At 33.4% G+C, this 20,339-nt stretch overlaps 1 protein-coding gene and 1 pseudogene across 2 annotated transcripts in view; one reads left to right on the top strand and one right to left on the bottom strand.

The window, feature by feature from the left end:
• The window catches only part of LOC125837375 (probable protein phosphatase 2C 10), a 1,808,044-nt gene that overhangs the window by 1,312,797 nt on the left and 474,908 nt on the right, over positions 1–20,339 (top strand). The gene's annotated exons all lie outside the window — the stretch shown is intronic.
• LOC125837390 (dolichol-phosphate mannose synthase subunit 2-like) lies at positions 19,268–19,506 on the bottom strand (annotated as a pseudogene).

The following is a 20,339-nucleotide window of genomic DNA, read 5'->3' as shown; positions in this document are numbered from 1 at the left end:
TTAGACTTGCCAAATGAATTGGCTCTGGTTCACCCAGTATTTCATGTTTCTATGCTCAAAAAGTGTATTGGTGGTCCGGTATACATCATTCCTTTAGAGGGTTTGGGAGTTGATGAGAGTCTTTCTTATGAAGAGATTCCTGTAGAAATCCTAGACCGGCAAGCGAAGAGGTTAAGAAACAAAAAGGTAGCTTCTGTTAAGGTTTTATGAAGGAATCACTTAGTTGAGGGTGCTACATGGGAGACCGAGGCCGATATGAAGTCTCGCTATCCTCATATTTTTCCTTTTACTCCTATCCAAACTTGAGGTAAGTAGTATTCTTGAGTTGGTATTTTGGAAGTCATATGTGCTATAAGTGTTCTTTATGATTTCCTTATTATATGCATATTCTTGTGAGAATTCATGTTTAGCATAAATTGAGTTTTCATGATTTATATGTTCCTCATGTTGATTTGCATTTTAGTATGATGATTGAACATTTGACATCATGAGGTGAACTGATGAACATGCTTAGTTATGATTTTGATGAAATGACATGTTGGCTCCATATTGTTGTGTTGAGCTTGCTTGAGTTGGAGAAGGTAGTTCCTCCCATGTTTATATGAAATGATAAGTTTTGTGCATAATGGGTTGTAGATATAGTTTCCTACTTCCTTGTGTCACATTGTTTATGTATTGAAAATGTAGTTGATGTTTCCTCATTTGCATTGTGCATTATTCTTATGTTTCATGCATGATGGGCTGCTAGTCTTGAGTCTCTATTTCCGTAAGGTGTCTAGATCGTCATTCGATGACGAATGTTCCCAAGGGGGAGATAATGTAACACCCCGGAAAATGGTAGGTTAAACTAGAGCCTAACGTAAGGATTAAATAAAATGACTCCCCGTAGATTAGTACACCATCTAAACTTGACATAGGGGTTTTAGGAGTCAAGGCCTAAGGGAAGAGTGCCAAGCAAAAGGGGCAAGCCAAGGCCAAAGGCCAAGGTTGCCCCAAACTTGAGCACACTGCCCCAAGATCCACGGCCATCACCACGGCTCGTGGAGTGGCCTTGGAAAAGGGAGAGAAGCCACCCAAAACCTTAGCCACTGCCTCAAACTTCATAGAAGGGACCACGACTCGTGGTCTTGAACACCACTCATGGATCCCTTCATGAAGGAGACTTGAGCATGGGGGCTTGGGGGCATGAGGTAGCCTAGCTACTACCTCACCCTTCACGAGCAGGACCATGGATCGTGGTCCACTTCACCACTCGTGAAGGTACTCGTGAGGATGCCTTAGGCTCCTTGGCCTTGAGCTCCAAAGACATGGCTACTGCCCCACCTTCACGAGGGGGACCACGGGTCGTGGTCCTCACCATGGCTCATGAAGGTGGCTCGTGACACCTGGGCGTGGACTTTAAGTGGAGGTTAGTTAAGTCAATTACTATTTTAGTCCAACTTAAGTGAGGTCATTTTGGGAATTTTTGAGGGTAATATATAAGTTTTTTTAAGTCTAAATTCACCCAAAATAAGTCATTACACTCAAACACCCAATTGAAATAAAAAACTCCATCTTCTCTCAATAATTTCTCTCTGTAAACACAAGAAAGAAGAAATGAGCCATTGAAGCTAGGGTTTGTGGATTCCAAAGGTTCTTCCCTAAATTTCTTGAAGTTTCTTAGTCAAGGTATGAATGATTTTCATCCTTGGGTAGCTATCACCCAATGAGCCCCTTCAAACTATGTTTTTAACATTTCAAATCCCCCAAATCTAGGGTTTGCAATCTATAACATGGGTCTCCTTCTAAAACGTTTTCAATTGATTATTTATGGTTGATTATGATGATTTATGTTTGGATTAATGGAGTATTGATGTTTTATGATGAAAATCTCCCTTGTATCCATGATTTCCCCTTCTTCCTAAATTGTGAACTATGTATGGCATGATTGATGATGGGAACTTGACAATTGATTATGTTTACATTGATTAAGTTGTTGAATCATGATATTTATCTATCTAATGTGATAATTCTAGAAGTTAGGGTTGATCTTGATTCATAGCCTTGAAGGGCAATTTGTTAGGGTTTATACATGTTAAAGAGGTTTGTATATGAACATGTGATTCACTTCGATAGTGATGATCCTATGACTATTGCGTAATTGTGGTATTGATGCATGATCCTTCTTACCTATACCCTTACACTTGATTATGTATGAAGCATGTATGTATGTTATGATAAGCTTGTTGTGTTGATTGAAAGGCTATTCTCATGAAACACTATGAATGTTATGTGAAAGGTTTACTCATATGTTGAAGATTCTAAGATTGAAAGGACATTCTCACCTAATGAATCAATGAGCTATTATGATGTATGTTGGTTGAGTGCCTAGTGCATTCTCTTATGACCATGAATTTAAGTAAAGACTAATATGAATTCTAAAGGGAATTATGCTTAGCACCGAGTGGATATGAGTATGAGATGGGTTCCTTCATACTAGTAGTTGGGTTCCCAATATGGTAATCTCATGAGATGGAAACCTCCATGTTAGTAGTTAGGGTTTCTAGAAACAATCTCATTATCCCATAACTATGTGCCCACATAGGTCTTTAGCTAGTGGATCCACCTAAAAGCTAATATGTACGTTCTACCTTAGACAAGTAGGACACCTCTTTTCGGGGTGGTGGTAGAATACCGGATTCCATGTCGCTCACATGGTCTATGTCGGTTAATGCCATTTTCCCTATATGATACGAATATGAACTATGATAAGAACATGGACTTTAATTGTGACTTCTTAAGAGTGATATTTAGTATGAGTGGGGGATATGAGACTTCACTTTTGCATTGCACAAGTGGGCTTTAAGAGGGGTTATGGTGAGGTTTTCTTATGTTATGAAAGCTTATGGATTATGTATGTATGATATGTATGAATGTTAAGGTTGACTTTACTTGTTACACGTTATGAATATGAATAACTCCTTACTTATGTATGTTGGTTATGGATAAGGCAAAAGTAAGATATGCATGTTGTTGGTGACTTAAATGTGATACTTAGCATTTGGTAGGGTTATGGGAGCTTAACTTTGCATTGCACTAGTATGGCTTTGGGTTGCTTATATGTTGGTGTGACTTATGTTTCTTCATAAATGTGCATAATGGATTTTAAACTTGATAATGACATGATTTCAACTAAATGTCCCTTTTATGCATGTTTTAAGGATTTTTTGTGTTTGACTTCCATACTTAGTACATTATTTGTGCTAACCCATATTTTCTACATTTACTATGAGTGTAGGTTCCGGTCGTTGAGATGCAGTTCTTCTTTCAAGTGAAGCTCGGGTGTTTACTATTCCCTAAACTTGGTGAGTCCTCAAGATTCGAGGACAAGACATTATCCATTTTAGCTTATATTGTTATTTCTATGTTTGAGACTTTATTGATGTAAAGGGTATTTGACCCTATTTGTATTCTCTATTGTACTAGATGATGATTGAGACAAGGTCTAGACTCTTATTTTCCTTTATGAAAAAGAAGTTGACTTCGATTGTAAAGTTATTAGTCGTATCTCACTAATATTACCTTATAGACGATATTTGTTAGTATGTTTTTCTTGTCATCTAACCAGATGTGCTTTGCACGTGTATTCCACTTAATCTGTTTAGATGTCATATGAACATGTGGAGATGTCATATAACTTTTAAATGATTCATATATATTCACATATTTTCACATTTTTTGTGAGTTTTATTAAAAAAAAAAGAACTCGGAAAAATTTAAAATAATATATTTTGAAGTTAGAAGATCTTGTTAACTTGGTAATACATTTATGACATATATAAATACTGAAATATGAACTTTTCTTCGTCGAAAATACTAAAATATTAAGAAATAGTAAATTAGCAAAACTAAAGGGCAATATTTACATAGTAATAACTATTTTTAATCAAACTTCCTGACTATCTAAATCGCAAAAGTAGCATTGATAAATAAAGTTTGTCTTTTGTCTTGAGCATCAAAAAAATAAATTGTGATAATTCTCTAAGTCTTGAGAAGTTTAATAATTTTGAAAAATTATATTCAGAAACATATATTACACCACAAGAGAAATTGATAACAAAAACAAATGAATTTAGACTACAATAAAAATTAAACTAATACAAACTTCCCCTGGCGTTATTACAAGTCATATGAACTTTGCTTCGTCGAAAATACTAAAATATTAAGGAATAGTAAATAAGGAAAACAAAAGGGCAATGTTTATATAGTAATAACTATTATGAAGCAAATTTCCTAACAATATAAATCACATTAGTAGCATTTATAAATAAAGTCATTCTTCTGTCTTGAGCATCAAAAAAAATAAATTGTGACAATTCTCTAACTCTTGAGAAGTTTAATAATTTTGGAAAAGGATATTTAGAAGCATATATCTACATGACAAGAGAAATTGTTAACAAAAATAAATGAATTCAGACTACAATAAAAATTAAACTAATACAAACTTCAACTGACGTTATTACAAGTCATATAAACTTTTCTTCGTCGAAAATACTTAAATATTAAGAAATAGTAAATCAGTAAAACAAAAGGGAAATGTTTATATAGTAATAACGATTTTGAAGCAAACTTTCTGACAATCTAAATCACATAAGTAACATTGATAAATAAAGTCATTCTTTTGTGTTGAGCATCAAAATAAACAAATTGTGACAATTCTCTTAATAATTTTTGACAAAGATATTCAAAAGCATATATTTACATTACAAGAAAAATTGTTAACAAAACAAATGAATTTAGACTACATCATGTTAACTTCATATATTGGAACATTACATACTAATGTATATACTAAGCAAAAAAATAATTACTAATTCATCAAAATTATTTCATCAAGTACTCGAGGTTAAGGAATATACCCTCTTAGGATAGAACAATTATCTTTATCAGAATAGTGGTACCTAATATTCCGCTAAACTTCGAACTTACTTAACGATAATAAATCACACGAAATTTTTAAAAATGCAAGAAGAAGAAGAGTAGAAGATTAAAAAAATTGTGGTTGAAAATGAGAGGCAACGCCTCTATTTATAGTCAACAAAGGTTAGTATGAACAAGAATTTTTTGTGTCTTATCTGAAAAGTCATAACCTTTCCAAGAAGTCACAACCCTTTGGAAAAGTCACAACTTATTGAAAAAGTCACAACTCTTTGGAAAAGTCACAATTCTTTGGAAAAGTTACAACTCATCGAAAAATCACAACCCTTTGAGAAAAGTCACAACTTATCGGAAAAGTCACAACTCATCGAAAAAGTCACAAACCTTAGTTAGGGATATTATAGTAATTTAACATTCAAGTTAGGAGTTCATGCTCTTAAGGTAATATAGATATGACCATCACTTTTGATGAATCTTCCAAGATAATTAAGTTTCCACCTTCATTTTAATGAACTTGTACCAAACTAATGTGAACATCTCAACGATGAATCTTTGAAGAATATATTGATGATCTTTATCAAAGTGAATACCATATTATGACATTATTAAGTACATCAAAGATAAAAGAAAAAAACAAAAGAAAAAAATTATACTACTCCCACTGTCCCAATTTATGTGACTTACGTTCCTTTTTAGTCAGTCTCAAAAAGAATGACACATTTCTATATTAAGTAAAAATTTAACTATAAAATATCTATTTTATCCTTAATGAAATAATTTATAGCCACATAAATTTATATCATTCATTTTGGACCACAAGTTTTAAAAGTTTTTCTTTCTTTCTTAAACTCCGTGCCGAGTCAAACTACCTCACATAAAATGGGACATAGGGAGTAATAAAAATAAAGAAAGAAAAAATGAAAATGAACATTGAACATCTCCATAGATGATTGTCATTTATAGATTAGGTAAACACTACTAAAAAACTGCCAAAAAACGATGGACGACGTCGCTTCAAAAAGCGATTCCAATTGTCACACTGTCCGTCACTTTTAAATAAAAAAAATTATTTTAGTAAAGGCGATGGACGACATCTCTTATTCTTTCGCTTTTTTTGGCCCATTTTTGCGCCAAAAATATATATATATATATATATATATATATATATATATATATATATAATCAATAATTAATTATTTTATATAGGTAGCGACACAGTCCATCCCTTTTTAATTAATTTTAATTGATTAATTATTTTTTTAAAATAGCGACGGACGGCATCTCTAAGTCCGTTGCTCTTTGGTCAAAATGACTAGTCAAACATTTAAGAAAAGTGACGGACAACATCTCTTAGTCTGTTGATTTTTGGTCAACTATTTTAAAAAAAGCGATGGACAAAGAGACGTTGTCCGTCGCTTTTCTTAAAATATCTTTGAGACAGACGCGACATTTCCCCATTTTCCTTCTTCTTCCTTCTCTCTTCTCTTCTTTCTCTCTAAGATTTCTGCCGCCAACGCTGTTGCCGATGACGACCCCTGCTGCTCCATTATCTCTCCATTGTCTCTTTCTCCTTTAATTTAAGGTTAGGGTTTCATAAAATTATTTTTTAATTTTTCAATTTGAGTTAGATTTTATTTTGTTAATTAGTGTATTGAATTTGTATTTTATTAATTGTTAGTTAGTGAATGATTTAGGGTTTTTTTGATTTTAGTACTAGTTTGTATGATTGTTAGTTAGTTAGTGGATGATTTAGGATTTTTTTATTTTAGTACTTGTGAATTGGGATTTTTTTTAATTTGATTGATTGTTAGTTAGAGAAGTGTTAATTTGAAGTTAGATGAATTGAAATTAGATGAATTGAAGTTAGATTTAGAACTTGAACTTGAAATTTGAATATAAATAATTAATTCTTGAGTTAGAAGTTTATGTATAACTAATTTTAGAAATTGGATATATGATGAATTTAATTAGAACTTGAAGTAGTTGAACTTAATTAGAATTTGAATATAACTAATTATTCTTGGCTTAAAATGTTATATATAACTAATTTTAGATATTAAATGAACTTGAATTTAGAAATTGAACTTGAACTTAGAATTTGAATATAACTAAATTTTGGATTGGAAGTTTATATATAACTAAGTTTAGAAATTAGATATGAACTTGAATTTAGTTATTGAACTTGAACTTGAAAATAATAACTAGCTAATTTTTGGATTTGAAGTTTATGTATAACTAATTTTAGAACTTTGATATGAACTTGAATTTAGAACTTGAACATTGAACTTAGAACTTGAATGTAACTAATTCTTGATGAACTCAATTAATTAGAACTTAATGATTGAACTTTCAAGTACTTATTAAAATCTTATTGACCTTAATATATTTGAACTTAATTATAACTTTCAACTTAATTTATAATAACTTGAACTTAATTAGAAATATAATTAATTATTTGAAATCTTAAACATAATTAAAAATTATGAATTAATTAAGCTTGAACTTTGTACATCTTGAAATGTAGTATTTATGAACTAATTAATTAGGTATATAAATAATAATAAATATAATTATTAAGTAATTATAAATATATATTAACAATATAAATTAGTTTGATGTAGTTAAATTATTATTAAATTTAATTTATAATTGAATATCTATATTTTAGTAGATGGATCATTGTTTGTGGATGTATAATATGCATTATGAAACTGGTGGGGGTTCGAAAGTTGAGTTTATTGATGGTGTTAGATGTTTTATTGAACATACAATGACACTTGATAATTTCAAGAATAATGGATTGATTAGGTGTCCTTGCAGTGCATGTAGGTGCTTAAATTTTTTTGAACCAGATACAGTCATGGTTCATTTGTACCGTAATGGATTTAAGCCTAGATATTTTGTATGGGTTGATCATGGAGAAAGAGCATGTAGGTGCTTAAAATTTTTTGAACCAAATACAGTCATGGTTCATTTGTACCGTAATGGATTTAAGCCTAGATATTTTGTATGGGTTGATCATGGAGAAAGAGATGGATTGAATGGTATGTTTTATAATTCGATGAATGTGGATGAATATAATATGCTTGCACCACATGGAAATGATAGGGTTGAACATGATAGGGTTCATAAAATGATCAATGATGCTTTCGGGGTTCAAGATGGGATGGAACCCGAACAATATTTTGATGAAGCTCCTAATGAAGAAGAAAGATGATTCTATGATCAATTAGAAGAGTCTAGTCGTCCACTATGTGAAGGGAGTCCGCATTCTGCCTTTTCAGTTGCGGTCAGATTAATGAATTAAATCAGATTGGAATGTTCCTAATGCGGCTATGGACTCAATGGTTGATCTTTTAGGTGAACTAGTTAATTCGAAGTATGACATATCAAAGAACTTCTATTAGGCAAATCGTTTGGTTTCCAAGTTAGGATTGAGTTATGATAGATTTCATTGTTGTGTTAATGACTGGATGTTGTTTTACAAAACTGATAGTGAATTAGAAAATTGTAAGTTTTGTGGAAATGCTTGTTATAAGAGGGCTCCTGCTGGAAAGATTGTCCCAGTTAAGGCGATGCATTATCTACCTCTTATTCCTAGGTTAAAGAGGTTGTATGCATCAATGAGGTCTGCCCTACATATGAGATGGCATCGTGAATACAGAAGGCCGCTGGGTGTCTTATCTCATTCATCTGATGGTGAATCATGGAAACATTTTGATACTGTATATCCTGATTTTGCTAGTTAACCAAGAAATGTTAGATTAGGGTTATGTGCAGATGGCTTCACACCATTCTCTAATGTTGCTTCGCCTTATTCTTGATGGCTTGTATTTCTTACTCCGCATAATCTTCCTCTTGAAATGTGCATGACAAGTCCCTACATCTTTCTAAGTTGTGTTATTCCAAGTCCTCGTAATCCAAAAAGTTTGATTGATTTTTATCTACAACCATTGATAGATGAGCTCAAACAATTGTGGTTTGAAGGCGTTTTGACTTATGATATATCAACTAAGCAGAATTTTGTTATGCTTGCTTCTTTAATATGGACTATTAATGATTTTCCTGCATATGTGATGTTGTCTGGTTGGATGACAACTAGAAAGCTCGCATGTCCGTATTGCATGGAAAATAGTAAGGCATTCACTTTAAAGCATTGGAAGAAAAATATATGGTTTCATTGTCATCATCAGTTCTTGCCAATGGACCATGTGTTTAGAAAGATGAAAAATGCATTCAGGAAAAATAAGATTGAAAGTGAGCCACCACCTCCATTACTCACATGGCATCAAATTTGGGAGAGAGTTTCTCAATTACCTAAAGTTACAGAAGCTTTACCTTCTAGACTTCCTGGATATGGTGTTGAATATAATTGGACCAAACAAAACATATTTTGGGAGTTGCCATATTGGAAGGACAATCTGCTATAACATAATCTTGATGTGATGCACATACAAAAAAATTATTTTGACAATTTGTTTAACACAGTGATGGATGTTAAGGATAAGACAAAAGACATTCCAAAAGCTAGAATGGATATAAAGGAATATTGTATGAGGAAAGAGTTATGGCTGCAGGAATTACAAAATGGTAAAATAGTTAAGCCCAAAGCCAACTTTTCATTCACGTTGGATGAGAAATGTGAAATTTGTGAGTGGGTTAAAAATTTGAGGATGCCGGAGGGCTATGCTTCAAATTTAGGAAAGGGGGAAGATATGAATGAAGGAAAATTGATAGGTATGAAAAGTCATGATTGTCATGTGTTCATGAAATCGCTTTTAGTCATCTACCCGAAAGGATATGGAAACCAATCACAGAGATAATTTATTTTTTTAAAGATTTGTGTTCTGGAAAGTTGTTGGAGAGTAGTTTAGACATGATGGAGGAAAATATTCCTATTATTACTACTAAGTTGGAGAAGATATTTCCATGTGGTTTCTTTGATGTGATGGAGTACTTCCAATTCACCTTGTATAAGAGGCACGCCTCGATGGTCTAGTTCAAACAAGATGGATGTATCCATTTGAAATATTCACTAAGTTATATATATTAACCAAGTCTTTCATATATACATGTAGAAAAATTGGCAGTTCCAAGCAAACAATTAAGCAAAGGGGAAAGATAGAAGGATCAGTTGTTAAAGGTCATATTGGGAGAGAAACTGGTGATTTTTTTTCTTATTACTTTGGTGATGATGTGTTATGTAGGAGAAACATGACCAATCTCAATGATGAATGCGATATTGATCCTTTATTTCCACTGATATCAATTTTTAATCAAAATAGTCTAGGATCTAAAAAGCGTGGAAAGCGAGACTTCACTAATATGGAAATGCAATCAGCTGTGACACATATTTTGCTTAATTGTCCAGAGATTTAACAATATCTCAAGTAAGTGTTAAAGATATGTTATCAAATTACATACTAATAAGTGTTCATTAACTAATGAAATATCTGAATGTAAAATGATCAGCTTGTTCGTAAATACATGGGGTAATGAAGCCATCTATACAGAATTTTCCAAATGGCTAACAGAATATGTAAGTGCACAAGCTTACATTGAATCACTAAGGGGTCGTTTGGTTTGAAAATGAGTTATGATGGGATAAGTTATGTTGGGATAAGTTATGTTGGGATTAGTTATGATGGGATAAGTTGTGTTGGGATTATTTTTTATTGAGTGTTTGGTTTGTTGTATTCAAAATAATAAATTTTAAGAATAATTTATTTGTTTACAAAAATTCCCTTCATTAATGTAAAAAGTAATATAACAAAAGGGTTGAAAGAGACATTTTTGTCATTTACCTATTTTATCCCGGGATAAGTTATCCCGGGATTACTATACCACCCAAAGAGAGGGATAACTTATCTCGGTACTAATTATTAATCCCGGGATAAGTTATCCCGAACTTGCCAACCAAACAACAAAATAAGCGGTACTATAATTTAATCCCGGGACTATTTGGTATTATCCCTCACACCAAACGACCCCTAAGTATTTAATAATATATTCATGTTATACTAAATTATATTATTTTAAATAACAATCACGTAGGTTTATGATGAATACTCAAGTGTAGAACATTTGCAATTAGTGAAAGAAGTAGCACTTGGACCTGAATCTCAAGTACTGACAATGAATAAGTATTGTGTCATTGGTTTAAGTTTCAAACTGAAGAAAATTCTAGGAACAAGAAAACAAATAATAGCGGTGTCAACATACAAGGTGATGTTGATGGTACTGGACAAACTATTGAATATTTTGGTGTCATTCATGAGATTATTGAAGTGAGGTATTCAGGTTGGACTAAGAAAAAGATTGTATTGTTTTAGTGTGAGTGGTTTGACCCATCACATAGAGGCACAAATGTGGACCATAAACACAATATAATTGAAGTTAAGCACACTAGGAAATACAAAAGTGATCCTTTTATTATTGCACAAAATGCTAAACAAGTGTATTATGCTCCATATCCATTACGTAGAGAAAAAGCTGATTGGTGGGTTGTTATAAAAACTAAGCCTATGGGAAGAATTGAAATTGACAATGTCTTAGATCTGGCGTATCAAAATGATGTTGCAATCGTTCATCAACATGTTGATGTTGAATTGCAAACCACACTAGAGCATCCTCAACACATATTTGAAGAAGTATCTGATGATGAGATAATGAATGTTGAGGAAGAACTATCCGAGAATGAGGAAAATGAATCATTTGATGACGAAGAATGAGACGAAAATGAAAATGAAACAATTGAGGAGGAAGAATGGGAGAATGATGGAAGTAAAACAAGCGAGGAGGAATAGTAGTAGAATCAAAGCTAGTATATGTAAGTTAATTTATTTTGCTAATTTTATTTAATTTATGATTTTTATATATTATACCTGTAAATTTGTATATAGATGTCATCAGGTGGTTACGATGATAGATCTCACGAGCATCTTGGAGTTAGCCAGACTAATAGGACTAAAAAGAAGAAGTCTAGGAGACCCATAAATCCTGAGGATATTGCAGGATCTATTTCTTCTGCGCCAGAGGATAATACAATAAGGACAACGGGGAAGGGAAAAAAAAGGAAAACACTGATCTATATTCGCAGCTTTAGGGGTACAGTTCTAAAAAGCCTATTTAAATCCCTTCGCTAAAGGTTTCACTCTATAATTTGATGAGTCACCACGGAAAGCGAATTCGAGAAAGGTGAAAATAGGACTTCTATTCCAAGCTAAATCTTCTTTTTAGAACCACAACTCAGTGAAGTAGGCGATAACTGCTATTAGGGTTTGTCTTAAGGCATTGGCTCTCTAAAAATTCAGTCATGATACTCATTTATTTGCTGTTCCAATTGGTACGGTGGATCCTCGGGCATATTATCCTAATTATCGTCGACTAGTCAGTGTTTCCTCTACTTCACAGGCATTGCCTCCACGACGCTATGAGGACCTACCTTTACAGGCTATTTGTCAAGCACGAACCTTATCGGCAGGTAGGATATCAGATGATACTCCATCTCCCAGAAGTACATATCCTCAGTTATATGCCATAAGAGTTGAAGATTCTAGTAGCGAGCAGTCAGATGCTATGGCCGGTACGCCTCCATTGACTCAACATTTTGTGCATCCTGGTGTATCACCTTCATCTACAGTTGCACCTAGTGCTACACTAGATGATGAGACGCCTGCTCTAGCTCCTGGCAAGAAGGATAGACTTGGTAGAGTCATGATTGAGCCGGATGGATCATTGTAAGTTTGTTTTATTATCTATTTGTTACTTCATTTTATTTATTTCTTATACTTTTATATTATTCATGAAGTAACATATTTATTATATGTTTTGCAGGTGGAATCTTGCAAAGGATGCTGCCCGGGCTTTAAAAAAGTGTGTTAGAAGACTTTTTACACATGCTTATCACTCTTGGAGCGAGATTCCAAACAATATATGCCAGACGATGTTTAATGAATTTAAGGTATATATTTTTTGGTTAAGTTTAATAATTTTATTATACTTTACTTTTTTTACTATCAATCTAACTAACACTATTCAATTTTTTTTTCAAACTGTGTGCACTTGGGAGCTGAGGTACAAAATGGTCATTGCGACCACATTTGAGAGGAGGACATCCGCAAGACTGTCTAGCTGGCTAAAGAAAGTTGGGATACTGATCAACGTCTGAGTTGGATGTTGCCTCATGTTTTTAATGAATTGCGTCAGTATTGGAACACATATAAGTTCAAGGCAATGTGCGAACAATCCAAAAAGGCTAGAGCCAGTCTTAAGGGTGGCTCGTTGCACACCGGAGGTGCAAAGACTGTTGGAACAATTACAAGAGAAATGGTAAGTTCTAATTTAAACTTTTAAATAAATAATTAGTTGATTCGTATATATTGTTATAAATTTCAGTTTTTATTTATAGGAAAAATAAATGGGGCGCATTCCCCTTGAACCGGAGGTTTTCAAGAGGACTCATGTGAAGAAGAAAGACAATGGGTCGAATTCGGATGTGTGGGTGGAGGAAAGGGCCGAACGAACTTTTGTAAGTTATTTAATATGAATAATATATATTAATAGTGAATATATTTATGACATGTATATATATTGATGCCAATTTTTATACTTAATATGCAAAATGAGTTTAATCAGTACGTCGATGAGAATCTAGATAGTTCAGTCCAAATAACACCTGGACTGTCCAACCAAATTTGGATAGGAAAAGTGGTAGGGGGACACACAAGGGTAGAGTCTATGGTCGAGGCTCTTGAAACGATGTAAGACAACTCCAGTTAGGCTTACAAGGTATTGGATCATCATGTCAAGTCGAGGAACTTGACGGTGTTCAGATTGTTGCTATGTCGGCTCAAATAGCATAGCTTACATCGACACTAGCCGAGTCAGAGTGGAGAAGGTTAGCTGAACAACAAAGCATGAGTGAGACCGTTCAACAAATCAAAGAACAAGTGCTGAACCTCGCTCGTCGACCTACTACATCTTCTCCTGCCGAGGACACCGACGACGACAGTGACGAGGGTGATGATTTTGTATATCGCACTCCCTATTTTAGGTCTCTTTTATGAAATTTACGAACTGTTCAAATTTTTGAAACGGATTTTGTAAGACTTTATAAGTCTTTAAAGTGTGATTTAGATATTTTTGAATGTTAATTTAAGTTTGTTGTTTTATGTTTTATGTAGCTTCTTTATAATGTTGTGTGTTTGATTGGGCTGAATTGAATTGCATTTGCAGGTGGGTAGTTTCTGCTGTCAAAAAAATTGCAGAAAAAGCAATGGACAACGTGGTTTTTTCAGTCACTTTTCTGGGTTTTATCTTTTAAAAAACATAGAAAAGCGACGAACATAGTCCTTTAGTCCATCGCTTTTCTGGATTTTCTAAAATTAAATTGAAAGAAAAGCGACGGACAAAGTCTCTTAGTCCGTCGTTTTTTATGATTTCAAAAAAATTAAAAATTAAGAAAAGCGACGAAGTTCGTCGCTTTTTATAAATTAATAAAAAAATATAAAATATTAAAAAGTGATGGATGGCATCACATTATTAAAAAAAATTATTTTTTTAAAAAAAAACAATAAAAGGCGCAGTCCGTCATTTTTTGGAGACACAATCCATCGCTTTTGGAAAAGCGTCGAGCCAAAAAGCGACGAGATTGACTGTGTCGCTTTTCCATCACTTTTTCTGCCAAAAGACGCAGTCCCTCACCTTTTTCTGTCGCTTTTTGGCAATTTTTTAGTAGTGTAACCATAACAATAGTTAGAAAGAAGTTGAAGAGGCGTGTCATTTAATTAAAGAAGATAAATAGATGGAGGTTTTTTGTAACTTATTAGACATAATTTGAATAGTAAATATGATTGAATTTTTAAATTAATAAAAAAATTATCTATTGAGAAAAATGAAGAAAAAAAGACAAAAAGGACAAAAAAGATAAATAAGAATGGAGTGGTTCCTTCAATTGAAGCACCAATCACACTCTATTGTGATACTAGTGGTGCAGTTTCCAACTCAAAAGAATCATGAAGCCAATAAAGGATTAGCACATTGAGAGGAAATATCACTTGATTTGTGATATAACTCAAAGGGGTGATGTAAGAGTTTTGAAGATTGAATCGAAGAACAATTTGGTGGATCCATTTACCAAAGGATTACCTTAGAAATCTTTTGATAAGAATGTGGATGAAATGAGTGTTAAATATGTACATGCATGGTTATAAGTCTAAGTGGAAGATTGTTGGGATATACTATTAACCATATGGTTGAGTTATAATATTGACTATAATCCTTTATAAATACTTTACATTTTATGTTAATTATTACAATGAAGTCTTTGTTTGAATAGATAATTGTGTTTATATGTGTGTCCATTACTTATATAGTAGACAATTTTTGGGTATGTAATTGTTTAGCTCATACGCGAAAGATTAAAATTGTTGGTTCTTATAAGCTATAAATTAAATGCTCACAATCAAAGATGAAGTTGGAAAAAAATCTTGATGATTGTAACACAAGATTAAATATAATTCAATCATAATTATGGGAATGGTAAAACTCTAACTTCTTGTGTTATGGGTTTATGTTCTGTAATTCAATAAATAATATCTCTAGTCCATTATATGAGTTTATACTCTTAATCTTGAAGAAGTTATTATGATCTGTGTAGTTTGATTTATTATTATAATCTATTAAAATGTGAAACTCTATGATGAGTCAAAATATTCCTAATAGATTGTGATAAGTCCACAATTTGGACTCATTTAGGGTTTTATTTTGATAGATTTAGTGTCCTCAAATGCATATTTTGTCTCAATAATTGAAGTAAATCCTTAAGTTTCAGGTATTTGAGTTGAAAGACAAAGCATGGATGCTATCAAGCAAGAAAGGAACAACTCGACTGAAAGAACAAAGAAATGAAGGCCTGAGGATCGCCTAATGCATTAGGTAAGTCGCCGAATGGCCTTAACCTCGCCCAAAGTTCCAGTGTTCTGAGTCCTGAAAGAAAGGATCAAGTTGGCGATGAAAGAGAGCAGTCAACGCGTCACCGAACAGTTCTGCGAAGCAACACCATATCACCCAATTATTCAACAAGCGAAGATGCTGAAGGCAAAAGCTAAAATGCGATGAATCAAAACAAATGACGGATCACCGAGTGCATCAGCAATCCCGACTAACTGCGCCGACTGGTCCTTCGCAACACAAATTTTTGAAATCTATAAATACCCATTTAAATCTGCAGCTTAGTATCAAGTTTTACATTTCAGAAATCAAGTTGTAGCGAATTATTACTGATTTTTAGAATATTTCAGGTTGAGTTCTTAGAGTTTTTGGGAGACAATGTTCTTGAGCTGGGAAGGTTTTAAAGGTTTTCATCTCCAAGAAATTAGAGGTGGGAATCAAAGAATCTTCATCTTAGACGTGTTTAAAGACATTATTTATTGTACCCATTTGATGGAAACACTTTTAGGTATCGATTTCTATCTCTTTTTCATGTCTAGCTAAAACCCCCCAATTCTTGGGGTGTGATTATGTGAATATGGGTTAAATTTACTATTGGGTATTGCTCATTGTTAGTCTATTTGCTGTTTAATTGTGATTTCATTTAGTAGTTGTGTTTGAACTTAATGGGATTGTAGTTGCAAATACGATTTCATCTTAGTGTTTTTGGCTTGCTAGAGAGAGAGGTTTTAAAACCAAAACTACTAAATCGGTAGCCTGTGGTTATTGGGTCGTCGTGGGTTCAACTCGAAAGATTGAATCCTAGACCTTCTCCCGCACATTCAACTCGAGATAGTGAATGGGCTAAGGCGAAGGCTGTGCTTAATTGCTGCAACTCGGTGTTCGAGAGAAATCGAGTTGATTCGGGGTAAGTTGTTCGAGAGAAAATTTACCCTACTAAAGTCTAGCTTCGTTACAGATGTTCAGCAATTTACTATTAATAGCATTTACCCGTTCGTTTATTTTATCCCATATTCCTATCACATCCCAAGAATCCCATCTCCCAATCTAGCATCTTTATATATTTGTTACTTTTGATTTATTAGTTGAATACAAACCCCCCATTAATAATTGACATTCTTGTCACTTCTTGATTTAGTATGCTTTTACACGTAAATATTTATAGCTATGATTGACTAGAACATAATTTACTTTTCTACTTAATTCTCGATTACTAACTGCTCCCTTGGGACTTGACCCCAACCCATTTGGTTAGGTTATATTACTACACGCAATCGTTGACACTTGAATTGGAAGTTGTGTCTTTGATTACGTCAAACATCAAAATGGCGCCGCTGCCGGGGAGCGGTGCTAATTGAGAATTTTTAGTTAAGTTGAATTTTATTCTTGTTAAGTTGCAGTTCTACTTACTTAATTTTTTTTAGTTTTAGTTTTTATGTCACTATTTTGAGCAGGAAATTGGAATATGTCTTGTAGTAATGGTGACCATATGGACCTCTCTCTTTTGAGGATGATGTCTCTTAGGGATAACATCCTAAGTTTTAGACAATTGGAGGGAGAGTCCATCCATGACTTGTGGTTGAGATTTAAGACACTCTTCTTGCAATGCCTAGATCATGGAATCTCAGAAAGCGTGCTATTGGACTGCTTCTACAAAAGTCTTGGCCCATAAAACAAAAGAATGGCTGACCAAATATTTCTAAGGGGTCTCTCACGACTACCCTATGCAATAGCAACCCAACTCCTTGATCACATGGCCATGACTAACAAGGAGATTGAGAAAGACCATATTTTGGCCACACTGTTGACTCAGCTGGATCTAGTGGCCAAGAAGATCATAGAGTTGGAGGCACTGGATAAAAGGAAAGACCGGTATATTCCACCTCATGAGCGTATGAAGCCCAATGCGAGCGAGGGTGGACAAATAAAGGAGATACTCTCAATCATTCTCCACAAAGTTGAAAGTCACAACAAGATGTTGAATGAGATAAAGGAGAATGTCTTACTATTGTATGAGATAACTACTTCTCAATTCCTATCTGTTCAACGACTGGAGACCCAAATTGGCCATGTACCCCACAAATCAAAATTAAGTGGGAAAGTTGTGCCACGACGTTAAATAAGGCGCTTCTTGGGAGGCAACCCAAGGTTTTATTGCATTAAAATTGTTTTTTTAGAATATGGCAAAGGGCCAAATATCCCCTTGTACTAGATGAAATAGTTTAAATATACCCCTAGTTATACATTTGGGAAAAATATACCCCTCCCGTTATACTTTTGAGCTACAAATATACCCTTATGACTAACAGATGACACGTGGACGACTGAGATTAAGTGAACTATTCAATTTAAAATAAATCAAATTCGGATATAACCCGCCCCGCCCAAATAACTTGACCCGACCTAATATGTAAAATTAACACACCCAATTTGTCTTTCAAAAGAAAAAACCTAATGGGTGATTGAGTTCTTGCTCTCCAGCAACTTCTGCAACTTGGAGCCTCTACATCGCAAAGATTTTGCTCAAAGGTATGATTTATTTTCTTCTTCAAACTTTATAGCCTTGAGTATGATTCAAACTTTATCAGTGTCCTAAATCTGAATTTTTTTATCAATGTCCTAAACCTGAAATAAGTTCAATTATTGAGCTTAAACCTTTGTTTTATTTTTCTGATAAATTGAAGTTGTTTTGATTACGCTTCACATAAAAATTCATGTGGCTACTGCAACTTGTTTTCAGATAGAGCGGTGGTCCTAATAAATAATTTAAAGACTCAATTGAATGCGGCTACGATTAAAGTTGATACTTGAACTTGACGTTGGACACAATTAAGATTGAAAGAGATAACTTGAAGGAAAAAGTGGATGCAATGAACGCTTCAACCAATTTTGAAGTAAACAAATCAAGGTTATCGGAAGATAAAGTGAAGAAGATGAAGACGTTAATTATGATTTTGAGTGCTCTTGTTATTGGGTTTGTTGCCTTGCGGGTGACAAAGTGATGAATTAGTGAACTTGTGTAATTTTAGGTGAAGTCTCCTGATTTTTTATGTAATGTACTGTTGATAATCAAGCTCAACTCATGGAAATTGTCTTAATTTTCTTGTAATATTTGTTGATAATCAAGCTCAACTCATGGTAATGTTTCCCTGTTATGTTGGTTATGTAATTTCAAAAATATTATTATCATTGACAAACTTGCTGTAACACCAAGTATTCTTTGATAATTTTATAAACAATTTCTGCTAGAAAACTCATAGGAACTCAAGAATACAGAAAAATCTATGTGATCTACAACATGGTCTATTTAAAACGAGAAGCACTAAAAAGATATCAAGAAAAAATTATCAATTATCATGAATTCGATAGAGCAAAAAAAGGACTTGCCATAGCCTTATCATGCCTTTTTCTTCTTGGACTCAAGCATGACGTATCCAATACAAATGCTCAAGAAGCAGATTAGTGCCACTGCAGCATATACAAAAATGAGAATTGCGTATTCTTGAGGTAGAAAATACTTATGCACGAAATGATCGCTATCAACAAGAGGAGAATGATGACCCAGAAGGTATAATATGTGAAAATGGACAAACTGGTCAATGTTAAAATCAGCCCAACTTAGTCAACTAACTCCATCGAAATTCCTCTACTTGTGCCGCCTGAAAAATTTGGATCTTGGTATTGAAAATTTCTGCTTTCAGAGCATAAAGATCGTCATTTTCTGTAAGCACATTCTATAGCTTGTCAACTCATATAAAACATATTGGGAAAACATATTAGTTAGTTGGTCTTTATAATCTCAATAATATGAGTTCAAATAGTTCAATTATATAGCTGCTATTTAGTTGTTTTGCTGCTATATTAATTATTTTTATATCTCGTGATAACAAAATTCAAACAAAATACCTTGATTTTTTTTTAAGGAAGGTATTGATCAACATGAAGCAGCTAAGTTAGCAACATTTGTTTAATAGCTAATGTGCAACAACTATTTTCATCAACATGAAGCCACACATTAGCCCAAAAATATTAGTTTAGTTCCATCCATATGCTAACTAACTAGCACAACAACATTTCACCTCAAAATATAGCAACAAATGGTAAAAAATGTAGCAAGAGTTTGGATAAAAAAAATGTAGTTCCATCCATATGAGGCAGCACACTAACTCAAAATATAGTCACAAATTTATTCTCAAAATATAGCCACAAATTTGATTTAAAATGTAGCAGTGATTTGCCTCAAAAGTGCAACAATACTGGCATCAAAATGCAACATCAATTAGCCTCAAAGTGCAGCAACATTTCTTATAAGAGTGCAACTGCCAAGAATAACAAATCAAGTAAAACTGCACAAACTGTCGATCTCGACCAAAATTCAGAAAACTAAACATAATATTTCAACAAACTAGACTGCACGATTCAACACGAAATACTGTAGATTTCAATCAAAATTTTAGAAAACTTAACAT

Source organism: Solanum verrucosum, unplaced genomic scaffold (assembly GCF_900185275.1).
Source record: "Solanum verrucosum unplaced genomic scaffold, falcon-dt-bn FXZP01000147.1, whole genome shotgun sequence".
NCBI lineage: Eukaryota > Viridiplantae > Streptophyta > Magnoliopsida > Solanales > Solanaceae > Solanum > Solanum verrucosum.
Note: the sequence above shows the minus strand (reverse complement) of the source record. Positions and strands in the feature narration are given on the sequence as shown.